At 45.9% G+C, this 22,882-nt stretch overlaps 1 protein-coding gene and 1 long non-coding RNA gene across 23 annotated transcripts in view; both read left to right on the top strand.

The window, feature by feature from the left end:
* The window catches only part of TCF7L2 (transcription factor 7 like 2), a 158,155-nt gene that overhangs the window by 76,863 nt on the left and 58,410 nt on the right, over window positions 1–22,882 (top strand). The window lies entirely within an intron of this gene.
* LOC144934159 (uncharacterized) lies at window positions 1,476–4,163 on the top strand. Its single transcript, XR_013637137.1, has 3 exons — window positions 1,476–1,491; window positions 2,906–2,947; window positions 3,996–4,163. It is a non-coding gene; the product is annotated as an uncharacterized LOC144934159 (long non-coding RNA).

The following is a 22,882-nucleotide window of genomic DNA, read 5'->3' as shown; positions in this document are numbered from 1 at the left end:
AGGAGGACGTGGAGCTGAGTGGACTTGCCGATGACTGGTACCAGCGGTGTCAAGATCGGCCTCTGTGGAGGAGGCTCGTGAAGGACGCTACTGGGCAGTTGGAGGCAGTCGCCCTCCAACAACAACGGAGGGCGGAGGAGCGACGCTCACAACAACGAGCGGAGCGCCGGGTGGCTAAAGCACAGCAAGTTGGCACAGTAGGGGGCACAGGTGGTGCATCAGCCAGTCATCTCGGTCATCTCGGTCAGTCGACCCGTGGCACCTGCTGGGTCTGCCCCGTGACCTCCTGCCAGCGGGCGTTCGACACTTCACGTGGCCTCAGGGTGCACATGGCCTGGCACAAGCGTCGTGGTGACGTCACCGCCACTTAGTGGCGAATGGCGGTTGTTGTTGTTGTTGTTGTTGCCGGGGCCCTTAACGAAATCCCACTAAATCGATGCATCGTTAGACCCCTCCTAAATAACTTGCCACAACCACCTTGCCACTGCACAGGTCCTTAACACGGGCACTAAGTACGCGGATATTTAAATACTATACAGCCTTTGGACGACTCGGTATTAAAAGTAAAAAAAAAATCAATACTTTGCCCAATTAAAAAGTGTAAATGTGGGCCTTTATTTTTAGCTGGAGCACTTATATTGCATTACAATGAGCCAAATGGGTGGACAGACGTGGCTATGTTGAATATTGTATAATGTCATGTTTAGCCTAATTAACAGCTTACATCCTGTCTAAACACACTTACCATGTGGAGGGACTCCGGAGGGAGTTATATGAATATGCGAGGTTTTTTTTTTACATTAGCATTCACGAGGGCTATTTACATTTTATAAGCACATCCACTTGCGCTAAAGGCCCTTCCGAGCTGCACGGCTACAATTGTGTCTTGTCAAACATAGCGGCGCGCCAGGCTCCGTCACATTAATGTTGCGCGGCCAACGTATGTGACATTCGTATCTTGCCGCTGAGACGCAGGTAAATAGATTTCATGAAAGTGAAGGGATGCCAACGTTTAAATGCCTTGAACATGGAATGTGCGGAGAGACTCACTGTGTTCATGGTCAAGCGCGCGGGGATGCATTGTCTTACCTGCCGTTATGGTAAACGGCTGCCATTTTATAAATGTATCCTCCATGCTTTGGTGATCGCCAAAATATCTGAACAGAACACATTGTGGAATCTCATGTATGTATGTATGCATGTTGAGCTTCTTTTGCACCGTACGTAGCCAATCGTGCTAATCGGCGGTGCAGGGGAATGACAACAAACTAAACACCACAAGCAGTTCTAACGAAATGAGTTTTCATTGTATATTTGAAAGTTCCTGTGGCTTCCTAATATCAGACGGGAGAGCATTCCAGACGGCCGCCAAAGTGCATCTGAAAAGCGCGCGATGCGGTGACCATCTTTGGGTCGATGGTTAGCCAAAAGCCGCTGCGAGGATGACTGGAGTTTGTGTGATAATTGATGCTCTCGGACGAGATCAGCAAGGTATTGTGGTTCATTTGTGGCAAGCACTTTATACAATACTTGGTGCAATGAGTGCGCAACGTATTCGTTTTGCAACCGGAAGCCAATGCAGCTCGGAGAGCACTGGACGAACGCGGTCGGATCTTGCAGCACCCGTCACGACACGTGACATGCATTGGAAATGCACGATGCTATTTTAACCTGCTGCTGCCTGCATTGAGGATGGCTGGAGACGACACGTTGTTGTTGTTTACTTGCGCGTGCACGCCACAGTGGTGTGCCGCCTCATTGCTCGTGTGTTGTGAGCACAGGCAATGGGCATGGCTCGAATCGCTTCCCTTGCGACTGGATGGATGGTCACGACTCGGCTCTTGCTGCGATTCAGAGGTTAAATGTGAACGGTTAACGTTGCGGTGACCGCGTAGCGTCTCCAGTGGCTGGAGGGTTCGTGATAACCAATAACGTACAGCGTATACGAATTTAAATTCATTGACTCTTGCTCACGCAGTTCCGGCGTATGAATCGTGGTCACCATTGGCATTGCGTGGTTGGCATCGCCCCTGTCTACATTTTTTTCCCACTGGCACCTTGAGTCCCCGTGGGCCCCAGCGCAGTTACACCACCTGCACACTCCGTAGCAAATCCGCCAGCAGCGAGCATAGGAATTTGTTAAATTGATGCATTGTCAGCACGGCCCTAACGAGCAACGTGTAGAATGCCGCACGCCCAGCTGGTTTCGCCCAGCTCGTTGCTCAGCGCGGTACTCTACGACCGGTGATGCGTGGTCGTGTCATGTCCATTGTTATGGGGGGGGGGGGGGGGTCCTTTGTCTCGTAGTGGATGATAAGTATCATTGCCGATGAGAAAAATTATAGTGATGAGAATATGGGGGTTGATATGTTGAAATAATGCAATACAACGCAATACAATTTAGATTTATATAGCGTGTACATATGAAATAAAAATTACAGTTACGGGGCGTGTTGGGTAAAGATGTAACTGGGAAAAATGGACTTATCAGGATCTGTGCAAAAATTTTGCCTGTTATCGCATTACAATTCAGCTATTGTTGCATCCGCTGCATTGAGATAAAGTGTAAACAGCATGCGTGTTTATTTGCACGTGCGAGCATGGGGAAATTAAGCCACTGAAAGGAAATATTGTTTGTTAAAGACATTTCAAGTGAAACTTTACATGCACGAGATTAGACCTATTGTGCGTACATTATGAGGACTGTTTCTTCTCCTTACCCGCTCGTGCCCATTGTTCTATTGTTCTATCCTGTACATCGGCAAACTACGCAGTTGCATTTTATGCCGCTGCCAAGATTCCTCCAACTGGCGCTGCGATGTGGTTTATGCAAACCTGTTTTCGTCTCCTGATTTTGTACGGAAATACTTCTTGCCTTCAAATGGAACTTCTCATCTCCCGACAGGCATGCAAAGCTCGCAAGCCATTGTCACGTCTTGAGGGTGATGTAAATAGACTTTATATTTATCTATTCATTCCCTTATTTACTTTTTGAAATGTTTTTTTCTTTTCCAAAAAATTCAATTTCTCGGTTGGAAGCCCCCCTTACTGAGAATGAGACGCCTCTCACAGCTTGGTTGTCCTATGCCGGTCTCCAGAGGGTTTGTGTTTGTAACGATAATATTGGCATCTGCAATCAAAATAATAACGATGTTTTTATTTTTATGTGGTAGTAATAATCATCATGACGTTTCAACATGACGAGCTAAATTTTCATTCTATACATTGCTTGTATTTGAACAACTGGGCATCAATTGATCAAGCACCAGTGTGCCCGCATGCATGCACCTTATATTACGGGTGAAAACTCACGGTTGGAATTGGCCTCGTGTGTTCCTGTAGAGAACCCTCCAGTCTTAAAACTCAATGAGTCATTCCGGTAAATACATGGAATTTATTATTATTATTCGGGTAAATAACAACATTCATATGAGTACTGCCTGTGGGTTTGTAGGTGGGTTGCAGTGATATTTTACGGAGAGATTAAGACTGTCCCTGGGGAAATAAGCAATGAGGTGGCACTCCATTGGTGATTGAGGGTCAGTGGTGGAAATTCCTAATATTTTTATGGCAGATTTAACCGCACAAACTTCACGTGTCACATTTAGTTAATTTAGTCATAACACGGTCATGCAAACTTTCTTTCCACATTGTGTCTGACCGGGATGTATTAGACGCATCAGTAAACAGATGCTGGTGCAGTGTAATGGCTCTCACACTTGATCATTCCAACGTCGCAGCAGTTGATATAATGGTCCAGCTTCTGTTCATCCAGAAGTATAAATGGGTACGCCTCAGTCGATCGTTCGTGCGTGGTGAGGTAAAGTGTGGGCACTCCCACTACCGCCAGCATTGGAGAAGAGTAGACCGATATATATTTATATATATATATATACCCTCTTGAGTTGTCTTCTCCGGAGCTCGCTCAAGTGAGGGGGGGGGGGGGGGTCTTCTGTTGGCAGTGACGCGAGAAATTAACCCTTTCCCGTCCCAAGACGACTGCAAGTTGCAGGGTGGGTGGTGTCCTCCGTTCACCGCTGAATCTCGGAACGCGCAAGCGGCTCGCCGTTCATTTTTTTTGGAGAAGCATCGCGACGTTGTTTTCAGAGAAGTACTCGCCGCAGAGAACTGCAGCGACACGACCGCACTCTTGAGAGCCGGCGCCAAACTGTGCCGCACGCCCTCCCCCCCCACATGGCCTTGTGGGAGCCTCGGTACCGATAAAGTTACGTGCACGTACGTAATCGGAATGGGAGTGGGTTAAGGCCTGCACCTTCAGCACCTTCAGCACCTTCAGCACCTTCAGCACCTTCAGCACCTTCAGCACCTTCAGCACCTTCAGCACCTTCAGCACCTTCAGCACCTTCAGCACCTTCAGCACCTTCACGTTTTACAGAGGCGAGTGAGCGACGTGTTTGTCTCGTTCAAGTTTCTAAAGTAAAACCACCTGGGGGATGCTGAGGTGGCGTTTCCGCGATCTAACTTGGCTGCTCGCTTCATCACGTTGCCTCGCCCTCGTCTCTCACGGCCTTGCTTTTTTTCCCCAGGTGTTAATGATCACACACATCGTATTTAGCCGCACATTATTTTTGTTTTTATCCACCCCGATTCCCTGTCGATTTTACTTGAGTCCTACAACGGTACCCATCAAAGCGCTCTCCCGAGGTGCGTTTTATAAAGCGTTGTGGCAGGTGCTTGCTTAATGTCCCCTTGGAGAGACGGTGCGCTCCGTTCTTGTGGCCTGATTTTAGTTTCGCTGTCAGGACCGTGGTAATTGCAGCTAAGCATGCAACTACACATTACACATTGGCAGCTTACAATGCAGTTAATAGCGGTGGTGCTCCACCTTCTTGTCATGGCTGCCCCCCCCCCAATCAAGGTGACTCGCTGGTCCCCCTGGCCCCTCCTCTCTGCAGGTTGCGGAGGCGACAATACCGTACACTCTTTACACACAAAGTGCTCGGCACAAATGAACCACAATACCTCGCCGATCTCGTCAAGGAGCATAAACCATCACGCGAACTCCGGTCATCCTCGCAGCAGCGCCTTTAGGCGAACTCTCGAGTAAAGACGGCCACCGCAGCGCGCTCTTTCAGATGCGCTTCTGTGGCCGTCTGGAACGCTCTTCCTTCCGATATTAGGAAGCCACCGGATTGAAAACTATTTTTTTAGAAGTGTTTTTTGTTGTTTAGTTTGTCCTTCTCCCGCACCTCTGATTTAACACGGGTGGCTGCGTACGCTGTGAAAGAAATTCAATATACATACATCCATACAGAGAGAAAACATGTCCCACCTTTGTAGTGCCAGGAAAAGACATTCATTGTGTTTTGTCATTGCGATGTGGCACTGACACTTCCCCGCCTACGTTTCAAATGTCTCGTGCACGGTATCCATGCTGCAGTCTACGCTGAACCCTCAAAGGCATTGAGGGGGTGGCGGGGGGGCACGACACACAGGTTGAAGGGGAATGCTCTCTGAGCGTGGCCGGCACTGGAATCTCGCTCTCAAAGCCTTGCGCACACGAATGCACGGTAGGTAAACAAACGCAGGTGGCCTGAATAGTTCCCTGTCGTGTGGTAGGAAAGTTTGATGCGTGAGTTTCCTGTGTGCCGTAAAAATATGTAACTGTTACTCAAAAAAATAATAATAATTGCCACCATTGTAATATACAGTGTGTGTATTTCACGTAAATAATTGTATTCACTGGAATTTTTATTTTACTCACTCCATCCAGTGCTCTTTTGTTTTGTTCAGCGATTAGTTAATTCATGGGTTGGAGAAGTGGGGCGGGGAGGGGGCCCCAGGACCAGTTCCGATCTCACGTGGCACTGATCTTATCCATGGCTGGGAATTGAACTCTCTCATGGCAGTTTATATACCCAACATAATACATGAAGTAATCCACTCGTTAATAATAGAGGAACTAACCTCATTAGGGTTGTGTTAGGGGCTGCAATAGAAGATTAGAGCGGGATAAAGTCACATTTGCCAATGTGTTTTAACTTTGATCCTTTCCCGTGTATCGAGAGTTCAATGTTCACGTGCTATTTTATTGAGGGACTCACTACTGCTGTGTGGTGTTATCATGGTGTGGTCTGCGACTGTGTTTTGGCGTTGTTTTTGCTGCCTTTCCCAAGCTTGATACATCGAACTCGCACAATTAATTTATTTTGATTTAGTAACTTGCTTACCATTTTCTCTATTTTGCACTCCTTTCGTTTTTTGGATTGTCTGCTGTTGTAACTCGCCGACCCACCCATACTTGGACATCTGTGAAAAAAGCTTCACAGCTCATCGGATTCCTCCAGTTCAACTAAAGATTCGGATTCTGTAGAGTTCTGAGTAATTCGTTATTGCTATGGGATTACGGTCGATCATATTGTTTGAGCATGCCAGCATTTCTCACGGTTCTCAAACTGTTCCCAAATATATGCCCTATGATGCTCATCCTTATCACTGCTTTTCGTTTGCTACGATAATCCGCGTGTAGTGCAGTCACAAAGCATTGTTTCCGTTTACCATTACCCTCATTAGTTGCAATGCAAGTGTGTTGTCATTCACATGCCCCGTCTTCTGTCCCATATCTCTCGTCTCTTTGCCATTGTTAGAGCCTTTGTCGCTGAGCTAGTGCAAATAATCAAATTCCTGTCAAGTCCGCTTTTTTAAAAATAACTCATCAGCGCGTTGAATATTGAGATAAAAATGCGGAATTGACCGGGGGCACGTTTAGAATCGCGGGTGCGGTCTTTGCATCCGATGTCGTTCGTCATCGTTTTGCGAAGCCTGTAAATTGTCGACCTCCTCCCCCCCCCCACGTTTCGTGCCTTCATCGTCGTTGCATCCCGGACCTCCGGCGCACTTTACAATTAACGACCGTCGGCAATTGTCTGACGTTTTGAGCCCCTCTGTTGGGTGAGAGTGAAGTTCCTCCTCTTTTTATCTTGGCAAATGGTAGAAAGTTTAATTTGGAAAGGGAGATTTTGTCCTCTGCCTTTTAATGAGCTTCTGCCAGTATTGGGGTGACGGTGATCATGGTGATTATAATGCAGGTGCTGGTTGTTTTTGACGACGACGATGATGGTGAGGTGGTGTGAAGTGGATTGTTATACTATTAGTGTTTACAGTATTTTGGAACAGTACGGTTGAATGGTAAAAACAGAATGTACTCTTGCCAAAATTTATTTAGAACGATGTGCATTCCCAAAGCAATATGCATTCCTACCGAGTGACAAACGTGGACACGTTTATTGAAAAATACTTTTCTGAAACTATAATTGATATTATTTCCAATATTTGAAAATAAAGCTTAATGCTATGAATGTAACAATAGTAACACGATAATTTTGCAAATAACATCATGACCATTATTTTCAGTTTGTGAATCTTTAACAATCTGTTTCAGGGCCCTGGTTAATCATGGTATACATTCATATGCATGAACTAATTTCGTACCATACTATACATTAGATTACCAATATTTGCAAATAAAACGTAATGCTGTATCAATGTAACAATAATAACGCGATAATTTTGCAACTAACATGACAATCAATTTTAGTTTGTGAATCTTAAACAATCTTTTCAGGGCCACAGTGAATCGTTATATATATTTGTATGTATGTTGAACTTCTTTCGCACCGTACGTAGCCAATTGTGCTAATCGCAGGTGCGGGATGCTAACGGTCTTCCTCTGCTGCGATTGTCGTCATTGAAGCCCCATCTCATCAGGGCCTCGGGGGCCCAGCCATTGTTGATGGGCGCCCACCAGGGTAACGTTGACGGTGTTTCTGTGAAGGTGGTGGCGTTGGTGGTGCTCCACAGATCACTCTGCCGTTTGGGTCAGAGCTCAGGCAGTGGCCCTGAATGGCCCCCGAGAGAGGCACCCCAGTGCTTTATAACCCCCCCCCACCCAACTACCTTTCAAGTGAGACGTTAAATGGAGGTGCTTTTACCCCCCCCCCCCCCCCCACCGTGGACATTAACAAAACAAATCTTGTGGCGCTCACCATTAAAACGCGGCAACTTTAACCCGAAGGTCTTCGCGAAAAAAAATGGCCGTGGGGATCAATAGACGTGTCGCCCTCTCCGAAACTCTCTTTTACCTGGTTAATAATAACACAACAATTCTCGCCCATTGAGCGGTTGGCAAGAAAATTTTGTAAGAGAGAAGCGTTGCACCGTAGTAGTATTTGTTTTTCTCCAACAAATAATTGTAAAACACCCCCCCCCCTCCCCCCCATTCAATTGTAAGTTTTTCTTTTAAAGTCAACCCCGCTCACCGATTCCTGCCACCTGACGACACGTGCACTCTCGTCGTGCCGCTTAACTCGCAGAAAACAACCGAACGCAAGCCTCTCTTTTGTTGGCAGCGCGTAGTGTTTCAATTCCCCATGTTTATGTTTAGAGATAATTACTAATAAGGGTCTGCGCAGTAATTATGCAAATTAATATTCGTGCTTGTAGAGAGCAAGTTTAATGACAATAGTTTTCTACCCCCCCCCGCCCCATTTGTATTCTATGGCTGCAATCCAATGACAATACAAATCTAACCAATTTGCTTGCATTAAAAGTGACACAAACCACCCCCCCCCCCCCAATTTTTACCATTACCCCCCCTTTTTTTTTAGCTCACGATTTATCTTTCCGAACCATTTGAATGCGCCGTCGCCACGCTCTTGTGTGTGCGGTTTTTACGTCTCTATAAATGGGCCGCGAGTCTGTTTATTACTCCCGACTTGCTCAATGTTATCTGCCGCTGACATGGCCTCCCTAGTTAATTGACACTGTGGTAATTAAATGGGGGAGCCGCTGGTTTGAGGACGGTGGAGGAGGTGGGGGGGGGGGCGGCTGGCGGTATTGAGGGCAGCCTGCGCCATCCACCAGGGGAGTGCGTAGCGAGATAATGGGCTGGGTCCGCCTGAATGGGGGGACCCGGGTTTGTGTTTGCGCGAGTCCCGCCTGCGACCCCACAATGTCGCCTAATCCTGTTTGTGTTGGTGGTGGGGGGCGGGGGGGGAGTCGGTAGGGTGGTTTGGGGGGGGGGCAGGCCGTTTAGAATGTGATATTGTGTCTGTTTGCTGCCTGCGCAGGCAGATTAGCATAGCTTAAGCGAGCGCGGGACCTGGCACGCAGCAAGGGTCTGGCCGGCTGAGCCGAGAGCCCGCGGGTCTCTCTCCGCCCTCCCCCCCCTCTTCTTGCCGAGCGGGCACAGAATGGCCTCACGGCACACACACAAAACGGGATTGGCTTTTCCCAGGGTCAGCCCACAATGCTCATTTTCTCTGCTTGCCTGACTCGCAAAGCGAGCGCAACGCGCACTTTTTTTTTCGCCCGTTTTTAATGCCCGAGAGTGAGAAGCTGGAAACCCAGTGGGGTGTTAACCGATGCCGCTCGTTTCCTTACAGCTGCGTCGGCTACGGTGGGAAAGAAACAAGCGGGTGAAATTAAACGGCAGAGGGTTCCGTAAGAACTGCGTTTGGATACAGAATCGGACAAATATATTTATCCCGCACAAATTCGATGAGCTCTACGAAGCTCTTTATACCCCCCGCCACAGATTTCCCGTAGGTTCGGCTCGTGTTTGCGCCTCTGCAATTAATGCATCTATTTAAGCAGGTAAATGGTGGCTTACGTTCAACGCAGTTACACAATAGAAATAGCTACTGCTGTAGTATCATCGGGTTGCCAGCGATGTGTTGGCCCCCTTGGAGGAGAAGGAGTGGAGGGGGGGGGGAAAAGCCAAACCGCCAATAACATGCTGTCGAATTCCAAAAGTTTCTGCTTGCTGCTCTTTTTGCCAGCAGTTTCTCTCGACGAATCGTGTGGGCCAGCTGGCCAGAGAGGGGGCAGGGGGGGCAGTGCATTGAGGCGAGCGAGCTAACGGGATTATCGGCACGCTAATCCCAGCCTGAGGATTCTCGGGGGCAAGCTGGGGCTCTGACCCGTACGAATTTAAGCAGCTCTGCAGGTAGCTGCCTTTCCCGATTAAGACATTTTCCCAAAAGACCCAACTTACGGCACTCGCGAAAGCTGCTGGGACTTTTTGCGAGTTTTTTTTTTTCTGTGTGTGTGGTGTGCTTGGAGGTTTTTATTTGTATTCAGATCCTTTTTTTAAAGTGTTTTTATTTTGTAAGTTATTTTGAACTCTCGTTAAATTGTTTTCGCTCTGGTCAGTAATTGTGGTGAAGACTGTGGCGAAGTCCATTAGCACACTGTGCATAACGAGTTTGATTCCTGGCCACATCTAATATCGGTGGCGAGTGATATATTAACCTCGGGCAGGAATATTTTTGCTAAACTGCACTAACCGACATGGCGAAATATTGTTAAACAAATCTCACAACTGACATGGCATAGATTTGTTTTCATACTGCAGTTGGTTGGCACAGGGTTGTACATTTAATTATTAGGTGGTTGTTAATAGTTATTTTTTCTTACCAGATGCATGAGCATTTTGCCCTGCCTGGCCAATGGTTAAACATTTTCACGACTTTTTGAAACAATGTGTGCGCCGCATCGGTCCACTGGTTTTATACACTTTAATTCCCTTATCGCAAGGTTTTAACTGACCCAACTTGTAAACATTTCTAGATGTGTAAACAGCCGAGCTTTGCTGCTACGTTTTCTTTTGGAAAATGCCACAATTATTGGTGGCAACCAATAAACTTCCCTCCATCGGCGCCTGCATTTAATATAAACAAGTTGTAAGCGCAATGGCGGAGCCAGGATTTTCAGGTAGGGGGGGCAACCCCTCCAGCAATGAAAAATGATAGGAGTTGTTATTAAGTAAGGGTCGAAATCGAACCGTGTGTGATCGGCATCGCGCTCGCTGAAGGTATGCCTTCAGAGGAAGTCGTGGACTGTATACGCAACTGCACATAATTCTGTGAGTCACTTATAACTGCTTTGCCGTTAATTATTGTCAATTATGGACTCAGACTATTGTCCTATCTTCTTGGTTCTTTCGGTAAAGTCACGTAGAAGGAAAATAATAAAATTATAAAATTATAACATAATAAAATACAATTCTCACGACGTTTCAGCCACAACGCAAGCAGCCATCCTCAGGTGAATCCTGCAGTCACGAAAGCTTTAAATCGAAAAATTGTCCTATCATCTCAGAGTCCCTGGCACGTAATAATATGTTACACAGTGGCAGTGGGGGTCGCAAAATGCCGATTTCTTACTAATAAACCCCAATGATCCGATCGAAATTAGGGATTTCGATCGGATCATTGGGGGGGGCACGTGCCACCCCCCCCCCCCTTTACTGGCTCCGCCAGTGGGTAAGCGCACACTTGGGCAAGGCGAGGCGAATAATCGGCAGTGCCTCTCTGGGTGACCTTTCCAAGCACAAAGGGCTTACGGTGGCACCCTGGAGCACACACATCTTCACCGGCAGCCCCATCCATACTTTTTATAATGAGGAATAGACAAATCCTTAGCCCTTTTTTAAATGATGCTGTTTTGGCGACTTCACTTTCTGCCGGTTTAGTAATCCCTGGACGGCGTGTAACCTGTGCCTCGGCACGCTCCAGCGTGTTTATTAGAACACGCAGCTCTGTAACAACGACCGTCGGAGTCGCTTCCCATAACAGCAGGTTGTTTTATTTCCAACTCCCCCAGAATGTCTCGTGTGTTTTTATGGTGATGACTGTTCAATAACCATGCGAATTAGTCATTCCGAACAGCGGAGGTTTTTCCAGTAAGTTAAATTGTTGGGGACGATTGAGATGGAAGTATCAAACCTGCTGCTTCCCTGGTCTCTGTTGCAACTGCAGTTTTGTTGCAGTTGACTGAAATATCACTCCTGGGTGATGCGCCTAAATATATTGTCTTTGTTTCAGAGCTGAAGCAGTGAAAATATTTGAAACGGAGGCAATAATTACACTTGGAGTCGTCCACCAATTTTATCCCAGCTGCGCCAATCGGAATCTTGTCACGACGAACAATTGTCGCGAAGCAGTGCGCGTCACTTTGTGTTGAGGGAGCAGCCCACGGAACGGAGCCGACATGCACAACTGCTTTTGAAATCTCTTCAAGTGACCTCTTATCCATAATATGAAGCAGCACTTTGCTGCTTGGGCCTGCAAACTGAGCGGATTGTTTGTCGCATTGCCGTAAAACGGATATTTATAATTCTCAGAATCTGGAATTTATCCAAGTGAAGTGCAAAACAAAAACTTAACACGATTTTTTTTTGCTTGGTCACCAGTGACCACGATGACAGACCATCGACTCGTTACATTTGAGAACCCAGTTTGACCACATGACCGGTATAGCCTGCATTCGAACCTACGGCCTTGGCATCGCCAGCTCCGCTCTCGCTGACCTCAAAGCTACCCTAGCAACCTCCTACGTTTAGAAATTAAAAAGGAAAAGGTCGAAGTAAAAATGATGTAGGCTAAAAAAATTTGTAAAATAATATCTAATAATGAAGTTGGTATAACGTTTGTTACTGTAAACATGTATCAGATGAGAGCATGTAGAAACAAATGTCATTTTCCGACATTCCTTCCCGCAAAAATAAGTCACACCCAAGGTACAACCTCTCAGATTTGAAGTTTTCGTGACTGCAAGGATCCATATTCTTTGGTTCTTTCGGTAAAGTCACGTAGGTAAAAATAAAATAAAACACAAAAATGAAAAAATCTGAATAAAATCACGACGTTGCGAGCGCAACACCAAAGAATTTACAACCTTCCAGTTGAATTTTGTTAATTTCATGTTGACAATGCTCAGCATTTGTCAATATTGCTGCGCAGCCATGTCAATTCCGGTGACATTGTAACGGAGTCGTTGCCCTGTGCCTTGAGACCATCGTTGGGTAACATCCATCAATAGTTGATGTGGGGGGGGAGATTAATAGTTTGTCACACGCCACGCGTTTTAATTCAATTATCCGCACCTGACATGAGAATTTGGCACAGCTGTCGTTGCCACGTTTTTCCCAGGGAAGCGCGGGGGGGGGCTATCGACCCCCCCCCCCCCGACTGTTTGTGTTGCGTCGTACGTTAGGGCCAGCTCCGCTTGATTTAAGGTCGAGCTTAATCGCCACGCCGAGACTCGCTGACCGGCACCCCGCAGACTTCTCCTAGAGCCCGTAGCGCTGTCAACATGAGATGAACATTGTGCTCGAATACTTCTCTGTGCAAAACAGGATGGCGTGGATGCAGGATTATAGTGATGACCTTGTGAAGAAGCCACCTGTCCACCTAGTGTGGCCATTCTAGTTTGAGATTATTGTTGTTCGAATCATTGACGTGTTGGGTTTTTTTCATGTTGGTAATTTCCATTTGAATTCCAGCGCACGTGTTGTGGATGGTGGCTATGAATTATTGTGAACGATGCACGTGTCTCCTTCATGCTCACTTCATCGGTAACGCTGCACCACAGTGAATTTTGTCCTCATCTGGGGTTATCGCGCGGTGCTATGAACTCCCGGACCCGAATTTAGTTTCTGGCCACGGCTCGCATCGGCGGCGAAGCGGTCCCTGAACCGGTGCTGGCTTATTCCCCCCCCCCCCCCCCACCTTCGTTGCCAACCTGCACGGTTCAGCGTGGCGAAACTATGGTTAAATAACTCCCAGGCCCAACATGGCATGCAGCGGAGTCCTTTGTCTATGCATTGCTGGATTTAGGGCAGTACACTTTTTTTTCTACAACGATGACAGGAAGAATGCTATCATAATGATGAAGGTGTGCCTTGCTGATGAACCCTTGACTGTGCTTGTCCTCTGACCCGGTTCTCTGTCACTTCCCCCCTTGGTTATGTTGCTGCCTTGGACAAGTCCCGCAAGGTCAATTATAATTGCTAATTAAATGTCTAATTGTTTTAGCTAGGAGTGGATGATCAGCAAGATTTGGCTGTTTTCCCACCCTTTGTTTAAATGCTCTCAGGGATTAATTAGGTAATCCCAGAGTGTTCTTGGAGGCATAAGAAGTAGACCTAATTGCGTGAAGCAACATTAAGCAAAGTGCAGCGATTTAAAGTTTTTTTTTTCTTCACAATTCTTTACCTGGGGTCTATTCACCGTGAAAAATAATGGATGTCGTTCAGAAATGTTTTTTTTTGCCTTGAATAATTTGGTGGCATTGCTTCCCGACTAAAATTAAAATCTCGCTACATAAAGATCATGCTAATGGCTGTAATTCTGTGTTAAATACTAGTGCCAATCTATTGACCTCACTTAAATATTACAGGTTTCTTTCCTCGGCCTGATCATTCAGAGATTGTGTTGACATGGAAAATACCCCCACGGACTGCTATATGTGCTGGAGATAAGTGTAGTGATTATTGACTCATTATTTTTACACCAGTTGGTCTCTCTGGCAAAATTTCGGGGAGATCTCTGTGGCAAATAAATGAGCGGCCGTGACAGTAACGAATGAATCGGGCATGCCACGGGCAATTTATCTACAACTGTGTATATTGTTTCGATTTATTAATAAAATCTGTGTACTCTTAGCACCCCTCTAATACGATGTACGTAATATACTGTTGAGCGCAGATATTCTGAGGTCGTGTTGAAATAAAATGGAACCCCTTTTTGATACAACCTGGCCATGTGAAATTTGCGAGCGTACCAATAATTATGACCCTTTTTCCCCAAGTTTTAACACGTAAATGATTGTAACGTACATTTAAAAAATCTATTTCTTGCATAAAAAAAACATTCGTTTCAAATCTAATTGTATTATTTGAAAAATGTGCCATATAAATGCATGTGCATTATTTTAACAGTTGGGACTGTAATGAGATAATTTAAGGAAAACAAAGTTTGAGTTATTAATGTAAATCACAGCAAAATCTTTTAGTTCTGCAGTAAGAAGCTAATTGAAAACAAGAATGTCAATGCATTAAGAGTGACTTTAATGAAAAGCCTCATTTGGTCTGTTCAGAACTGTAGTAAACACGTGGCCCATGGTTGCACTGCACACTGCATTATACCGTGGTATGCATTTCATATTATTTTAAGAATATTATAACAATTTACGTGTCTTCATTAGTACATGAAATGATTTCATTTTGTAAGTTAAAAACAAAAATTGACATTTTTAACAAAGACAAGGAAGGAGACGCATTCATTATAAAATCATTTGTTGGCGCATTACTCTACCGATAGTTTAATTATTGATGAGCTGTATAATTTCGCAGCGAGAGTACATGTGCAGCGCTGCTATCGGCCGATGTAAATATTCGCAGCAAAAGCTCTCCCCCCCCCTACCGCTCATCGCTTGCGGTAATTGCAGGCTTCCTCCGGAGCTCTTGCGAAGCAAGCCCGCCGGCAAATTTTGTGCGCCGTATCCGCCGCGGGTATTTTTTTTGTCGACTTAAATTAGTTAAGGTCAGGAGTGGGGTTGCGATCCGCGGCGATAAACTGCGGATCTCGCAGCAGAGTCCTGAGCGTTGGGCGAGAGCGTTTGACCCGTGGCAGTGGGCCGACCGCTAATGAGCTACGCGAGCCCTGCGCGTGCGCGAGAAGCACACGTGTTACGCGCCCTGTGTGTGTGTGCGCGCGCGCTTGCTACGCGTGACGCGCCGCGCGATAATCACTTCCAGCCTAGCAATTAGTAGCTTTGGGCCGTAACCGCTGGAGTGCAATCGTGAGGAATCTCAAGCCAATAATGATATTTGATCTCATTCTACATGGTAATTTTGTGAAAGTTGCGAGGCTGATCTGCGTCGCCGTTCGAGGATTTTTTTTTTCTAATTAAATAACAGAAAAAGCCTTAAAAGTACGTAAGGTGCGTTTAAAATTGGGATGTGCTCGAAATTGTGAGCCGATTATGGGGAAAGTCACACTTGGAAATATTCGTAATTTTATGCAGCTGTGGCTTTAAAAAATGCATCGGAAGCAAATTATTAAGGAAATGAACTATATATATGTTGCTACAATTGAAAGCAGACATTTTAACATGTAAACAAATCATCACCTTTGTGAGAAAAATATTTTCGTATTTGAGCAGCATTCTTGAAATAGCAAAATATAACAAAGCTGTGTCTTGCATATTACATTTAAGTGAAAGCATTGAGACTAAATTTCACTGAATATTTAATCGTGGATTCTAAGGGATCATCAAATGTACTTAGTTCTCTCATGTAAATGTCTTGATGAAATATTAAATTGTCCACTTAAAATCATTACCATTTCAGAACCTTTTTGACCTGCTAAACTATTCGCATAAAAACAGCTATTTTTGCATCTTTCCTCAGGATGCAATTTTTTGTTAAATAATTCATTACAAGATAATTTTCAATTACCAAAAGAGTAATATGACATGCATCCACACATATTCAGCAGGCCTTTATTTGATTTTCGAACCAAGCCAAGGAGAGTCGTTATAATTTTCCGCAGAGCGCGGGTGGTTCTTACAACACAGGATATCGTGCTTTTATTCCGCGGTGACATTATTCAAACAATCGCAGCACTCTGGGTCGGGGTGGCATTGACCGCCCGCGGCAGCCAAGCAAGTCCGACTTGAAGCAAAGCCCTCTTTTTGGGGTCAACGCAAGCGAACCACAAACGCTCCTCCGGCGGCCCGCCGCAGTGATAACGATTCGGCACGCTCCAATCGATACGATGCACAACCGGGCATTAACATGCAGCAGAGAAGGGCATCGTTGCCTTAAGATGTTAGTGTTTTTAATTTCACAACTCTTATCAAATTAATAACCTTCAAAGTCGATTAGCGCGCGCACAGTGGCCGAGTGTGTTTAGCGGCGAGCTGCACAACCCGCGGGGTGCGTTCGTGGGGGGCTGATGGGGTTAAGGGAGGGGATTAACCCCCACGGGGATGGCGACCCCCCCCCCCGGCCCCCTCACTGCTTGTGTGGCGGGGGGCCACCGCCCAAAAATTAGCGACTCGCGGTGTCCGCGCCGCCGGTCGGCTCTGCCTAATCCGTAGTGAAAGGCGTGAACGCGGATGGGGGGGGGGGGGACACCCTGGGTCAGTACGTGCCGTGCCACTCCATTATTAGCCCCAAGCAGCTCCTGTGGAGAGCCTCTAAGCGCAGGCACGCGGGGGAGGAGACCGGCATCCGCGCGGGGAGGGGAGGGACAGAGGAGTTCGGGGACGTGCGGTGGTTGTGTGGGTTAGGTAGAGAGCTGGGATGTGTGTGGGTGGTGTTGGGGGTGGTGGGTGGTGGGTGGGTAGGGAGGGAGGGGAGGGGAGGGTCAAATCACCACTCAGCGCTGTGACAATTTGTCATTAGCCCCACAGCGTGATGTGCCGTGTCTGCGTGTGACTGATGTCAAGCCGTAGCTGGCATCAGCCGACAGGCATGCTGTGAGCATGCGAGGCATTGTGCAGTGGGGGGCAGTGGGGGGCAGTGGGGGGGGGGGCTCCGGGAGTGCGTGGCGTGTGGCACTTGCCGTGTGCTGCTTGCGCAACAGTTTTGACCGCTGTGAACGAAATATTTCTCTAAATGAATGACGGTGATGATGATAAAATATATGAATAAAAATGGGTTGCCCGATGGGGGTCACAAAACTGCTCTTCCCTCCCCGTTCCGCTCTTTACATTTTTTAACAAGCCTACATTTTGTGCAGCGGGGAATAGTGACCGTGTACGTGAGTTTGGAAACTGCAGGTCCGCGTCGCAGGTGCAATTTGCGGTAATTCTTTTGTAAGCTGTTACTTGTGAAATTGTGTGCTGGTTCATCATGGTGTCTATTTAATAGTCACCCGATTTTTACAAAGGTAGGAAATTCTCTATGGATGCATTTCCACAAATATCAACTTCATAATTGAAATGGTTTCGCGATTCTTTAATTTCGCCACACTTTTTCGGGAGGCTGTGTGAGATTAACGTTTTCATTGACTCGCCCGGGATGATTAATGCATTTGTTCAATATTAAAACGAAAGAAAAGTTAACGGAGTGTGCAAGTAGTAGTGCAAAACATGTTACGCTGTTGTAAATATCACTGCCCTAAAAGAGGAACGTGTTTATACTGTAATCGGCAACATTCTGAGCCAAATGCTCTTGTTCAGAGCAGATAAAGAAGAGCCATTGCCTGTAACGTCACCTATTTATTATATAACGTTTACACTTCAGGGCAGTGGGATTGAAACGTCTTTACTTTGTATAATCTATATAATTCACTCGTCATCACCTAATAAAACAAGCAAAGGGGGGGGGGGCGGGGGGCGGGGGGCCGTGTCAGGTTTGTTAAACAGCCACCTATGGATATGGGATCATTTCCATTAGGCTCGAATGCATTGGCCACACACGGCTTGATGGTTTGTTCTCGAGAAAGAGTTGGGGGGAAGGGGGGATGATGCCTCGTGCTCTGTGCCACTTATGGAACTGGTTTATAAAAAAAAAACCTTGCCGCACATATTTTGTATTTTAACATCCGACAAAAAAAAAATGTCCAGCTTACTGAGATTAGAAAAGCATTGCGGTGGAAAATGGAAAGACACGCATAATATTTTACATCGAGTAATAATTTTGGTTGCTGCATCAGCTTTTCTCAAAGGGTACTCGATGTTACGCCTGGAAATGTTACCATACAGGATAGGCCATATTTGGGCTGATAAGACCAATTGGGAACTGGCATCAGCACTGATAAAGGCCAAACACTGAGTAACTTGTACACATTTATAATCAGCGTAAATTTTGCCCGATCTATGCAAGAAAGAACGGTTTGCTTGTTTTCGTCATGCTGTTCTGCAAGGTTATTGGCGTTAATGAGCCCAATGAAGTAACACATGACAGGATAAAAGTCCTTGCCAATACCTTAGAATTAATAATACTGACATTAAATTCTAGTTTTTATGTATGTAAAAGTCATTTCTGCATCGTACATAGCCAACCGGGCTAATCAGCGTGCAGTGGTAATAGTTTGTTACTTATGCACGTCTTCATGATAATCATTTCATTTTATATAGCGTCATTCATGGAATTACATCCCACAAGGCTGCACATGAATTAGCCAGTCCCCTACGCAGATGATGCTAAAACAAAACCCCACTACTTAGCAAATAAAAAGCTAAAATATAAATATATAAATAAAATGTTTATTTGGCATAGCAATTTTTGTTTTGTATCTGCATGTCCATCCTGCGGTGTCTTGTATTAAATATTTTAAGTAAGGATTGCATGGACAAGTTGTTTCACGTATATTTCTCGGGGGACGGCCGGGGGGGGGGCCCAATTGCACAATGAGTTAGTTTGCCGTTACCTCCAAGCGTCATAATAATAACTTGAAGTGCTAAATAGTGCCTTGTTGGTAAATTACTTACCGTGGTTGTGGAACATTTCAGGTCAACCTGGCACGTGCTCCTCCGGCGTTCGCAAACCTGGGATGGCTGATGTTGCCCGATGTTGGCTGTGGGAGATGCGTATTGACGATACCAGTGGTCGGCTTGCTCACGCGAACCACGTGGCTATTTTCCAGTGTGACTCGCTAGCGCCTGGTCATTCAGAGTTGGTTACTTTCTTTTTTTTAGGCATTGTGAAAGGCAGCTCCTGGGCATTGAGGGGGGGGGGGAATCCCAAAATGTCACAACAAAAACATGATCAATCTGATTTGTGCACAAGGTCGAACCTGCCCAGATGTTTTTGCTTGATAGTTTTTAGTAAAACTAAGAGGGTTTTTTTTCTTTCACATTTACCTGATAAGTTTAATCGTGACTTTTGTATACCTTGATAAGGCTTTCCTTGGAATTGAACGTGAGGCTTTTACCCTCTCAACAATCCCACGATTTCTATTTTGAAAGTTTTACGCGGACATTTCAAATTTGAGTTTAGTTTCTTCCCCAGAGAATTTTAATGTGTAGATGTATTTAGTAATCGTCAGGAGGGCACATGAGGCAATTGTGGACAGGTTAACCCATTCACGAGCATGGTATATTCATGCTCCACTCTGCTGATTCGTGTTTATACGAAAGACCTTAGACCCTCATTCGCCTATGCACGTTGCCACATTAGGGTCAAAGTTCAACCACTGGGAGACCAGTGGCTGAACCTCATACTTGAGATGTTTTTTTTATGTTGAGCACAGCATTTGGTATCACTGCATTTACTGAATTTATTTAAATGAATGCTTAATACACCAGAATACGTCCAATTTGCACACCGCTTGTTTTGATGAGGGCATACGCTGTATGCCAACGTCGTCATCATCATCATCGTTACCACCGTAATAAGAATTCTAATGTTTGTGATCATGGTGACTCAGATTCTTATTCACTCCGAATGTCATGCTGACATTGATTGCCGTTGCTCTGGAGATCGTCATTATTGTCGAGTCCATCTTCTCCACCGCCATCGAAGCTCATGAAGTGATGCTTGGCCAGCGTCAAGGCTGTGAGAAGGCTGGGGCACGATACTTGGATGCATTTGTATAAGACGCACGGACGTGATGTTTTGGCATAGTTTCTATATTTTATGATTACACGCTTCACTCATTAATGTCAGTGCTCTGGCTCATTTCGGTACCTGGTTCACAATATAATTATGTTTTTTGATAAAAAACGTCAAAAAGTGCACAATCCATTCTGCCAGTGTTGTAAACCTCACCTCTCATGTTGTACAATGCGGGGCATTTAATAGTGGCAGCATTGCACTTCTCAGATAAAAAATGTCACACTCATGGTGTATAACAATGTATGCATGCGCACACGACCATTAGATTTCACAGCGTATAGAATATCAGCGCCTCCAATGAGGCAACATCTTTTATTGTGAAAACCATATCAAGTCCTAGTTAGGTGGCAAATGTAAAAAAAACATGCTTTGCCTTTATTGAGGCGCACATTATTATTACGTATAAAGCATTACTCTGCCGTGTTTAGGAATGCGTTTGGGTCGTTTCCGAGGTGATCGATGTTTATTTTGATCGTGGCGTCTGGTGCAATAATTGTCCTGGTTTGTCGAGCAATGCAAGCCCCGTTGTCCTTTAGAGAGCCATGGGTGGCTGCATAATTTTGGTGCTCCGTTGTTTGGTCTGCACGTGATTGGTCGTGTAGAGCCCCGTGCCGGTTTCGACCAATCGCGACGCTCCGCAAGCTCGGTGGCTGCGATACCGGTTCGCGCATTGCGACTAAATTTAGTTCTGAGCGGGATTCGCTTTGTTAATGCGATTTAGATTTTTGCTAGTGTTTTTTTTAAATGTATAACCATTCTTTTTCATTGCAACAGAATTGCTCTTGTGAACCAAAATAGCGGTGTAAAATATCTGTTTTTTAGCCATGCGCAAGCGGAGCCGTGTATGGGTCTGTTCGTTCTGAAACAAACTACACCTACGCAATCGGAATTCTCCCCTGATCGTTACGAAGCAAATGAGCCAGTTTGGTTTTCTGACGACTCTCATGTGTAGGGGGAGGGAGGGGGTCCAGTTGACGGAATGTCGGCACTGGTCCGGAATCTATCCGAATTCCCCCGCGCTTGCATTTCCTTTCTTTTCGTCGTTTTTTTATCGGCCGTGGTCATCCGGCTGTCCTTTCCCATCGGCTCATTAGCTGCGATGGAGCCCGAACAAATTTCCACGACTGTTCTCTTTTCTTGAGCCATCATTGCCACAGTTGTTGGCGGTGAATTATATTTCTTCCTCAAAATATCGTCGTTGTCCATTTTGGATATGACCGTTGGGGGGTGGCACATAGGCAATTGATATTCGGACTAAAATATCGTAAAAAAATAAATAGTTTGAGGTATGAAACGATGTCCACATTATCAAGGTGGCCATAGTAGGAAAAACCTTTTTTATATCAAGCTCTCTGAGACCGTTTCGGTTCCTCTTGATCTTTATTTCTCTGTTTTTGCTTTATTACAGAAGCAGTGTTGTAGGGTCAGATGGAGTCACCAGGTGCGTTTTTTTTTCCATGAGCTCTTACGAGTGGACAAGTGATCGCGGTTCTGTGTAGGTCGTGTAAGAAAGTTAAAAAAACAACAATGCCACAAACCCCAAGGACAAGTGTTTGAGAGAAAGAAAAGGCACTCATTAAAAAAAGCTTCATCTTCCTGTCATTGTCATGCAGCTCATTATGCCGAGTTGGAAACAAAGATTGATCCCTTTTACGAGAGAAGATTTATACAATCTCCACGGCAGCTGACCCCCGACCCCCTGAGTTTTTATCAGAATAAGCGGATGTCGGCTGTGGGCGTTGTCTTGGGTTTGATTAATGTATCCAACGTTTTCCCTGTTTCATATTTAATGCCGGTGGCTTCATTAGAAGTGTGTTCATGTGGGCTGCGTGCTCCCCGGCGGGCGAAAAATTGGAGGGTGGAGGGGGTGGCCACGGTGGAAAGGGGGGGGGGTGTGCATCTCGGCCCGCCGGTCTCACCGCCCTGTCAGCGCCGCCTCCTCCCCGTGCCGGCATGCTCCGCCGCCTGTCACTCAGAAATAATTGTCTGCCACGTCGCATCCCTGATGGACGGGCAGCCCGCGCAGATCACTCACGGCCGCCACAAATACAAGATTAATATTCATTAACGCTTTGACATGGCTAATTTCCCCGGCGCAGCAAAGGCCCTCCAAAGTTGGCGACTCGGACGACGCCTCACTCGGACGGCGGCGAGCAGCTGTTTGTAACGCTCGTCTGTCTCGTTCACGTGCGCGCCTCCAGCCAACAACAACTTTATTGTCGGGGGGGGGGGGGGGCGGAAAAACCTCTGCCGAGCCAAAATACCGCGGTCTTAATTGCAGTGTTCACTTTTATTTCGTGTAAATGGATATCCTTTACGGACGTAATTTTATGGACATTTTGGTGAGTAAATTTGGAAGTTTGTTTCGCGTTTGCTCTTACGTTGAGAGTGCTTGTGCGCGCACGTATGCCTTTCTGCGTCTGTGGAGTTGTCTGTGTAAATTCACGGCGCGCACCTGATGTAATCTGTCTAAATGTACGTGAAAATGCTGTCAAATACAACTACGCA

The sequence above is a fragment of the Lampetra fluviatilis genome, chromosome 9, assembly GCF_964198595.1.
Source record: "Lampetra fluviatilis chromosome 9, kcLamFluv1.1, whole genome shotgun sequence".
In the NCBI taxonomy this organism is placed as follows: Eukaryota; Metazoa; Chordata; class Hyperoartia; order Petromyzontiformes; family Petromyzontidae; genus Lampetra; species Lampetra fluviatilis.
The sequence above is the reverse complement of the archived record's forward strand: the minus strand, read 5'-3'. Positions and strand labels throughout refer to the sequence as shown.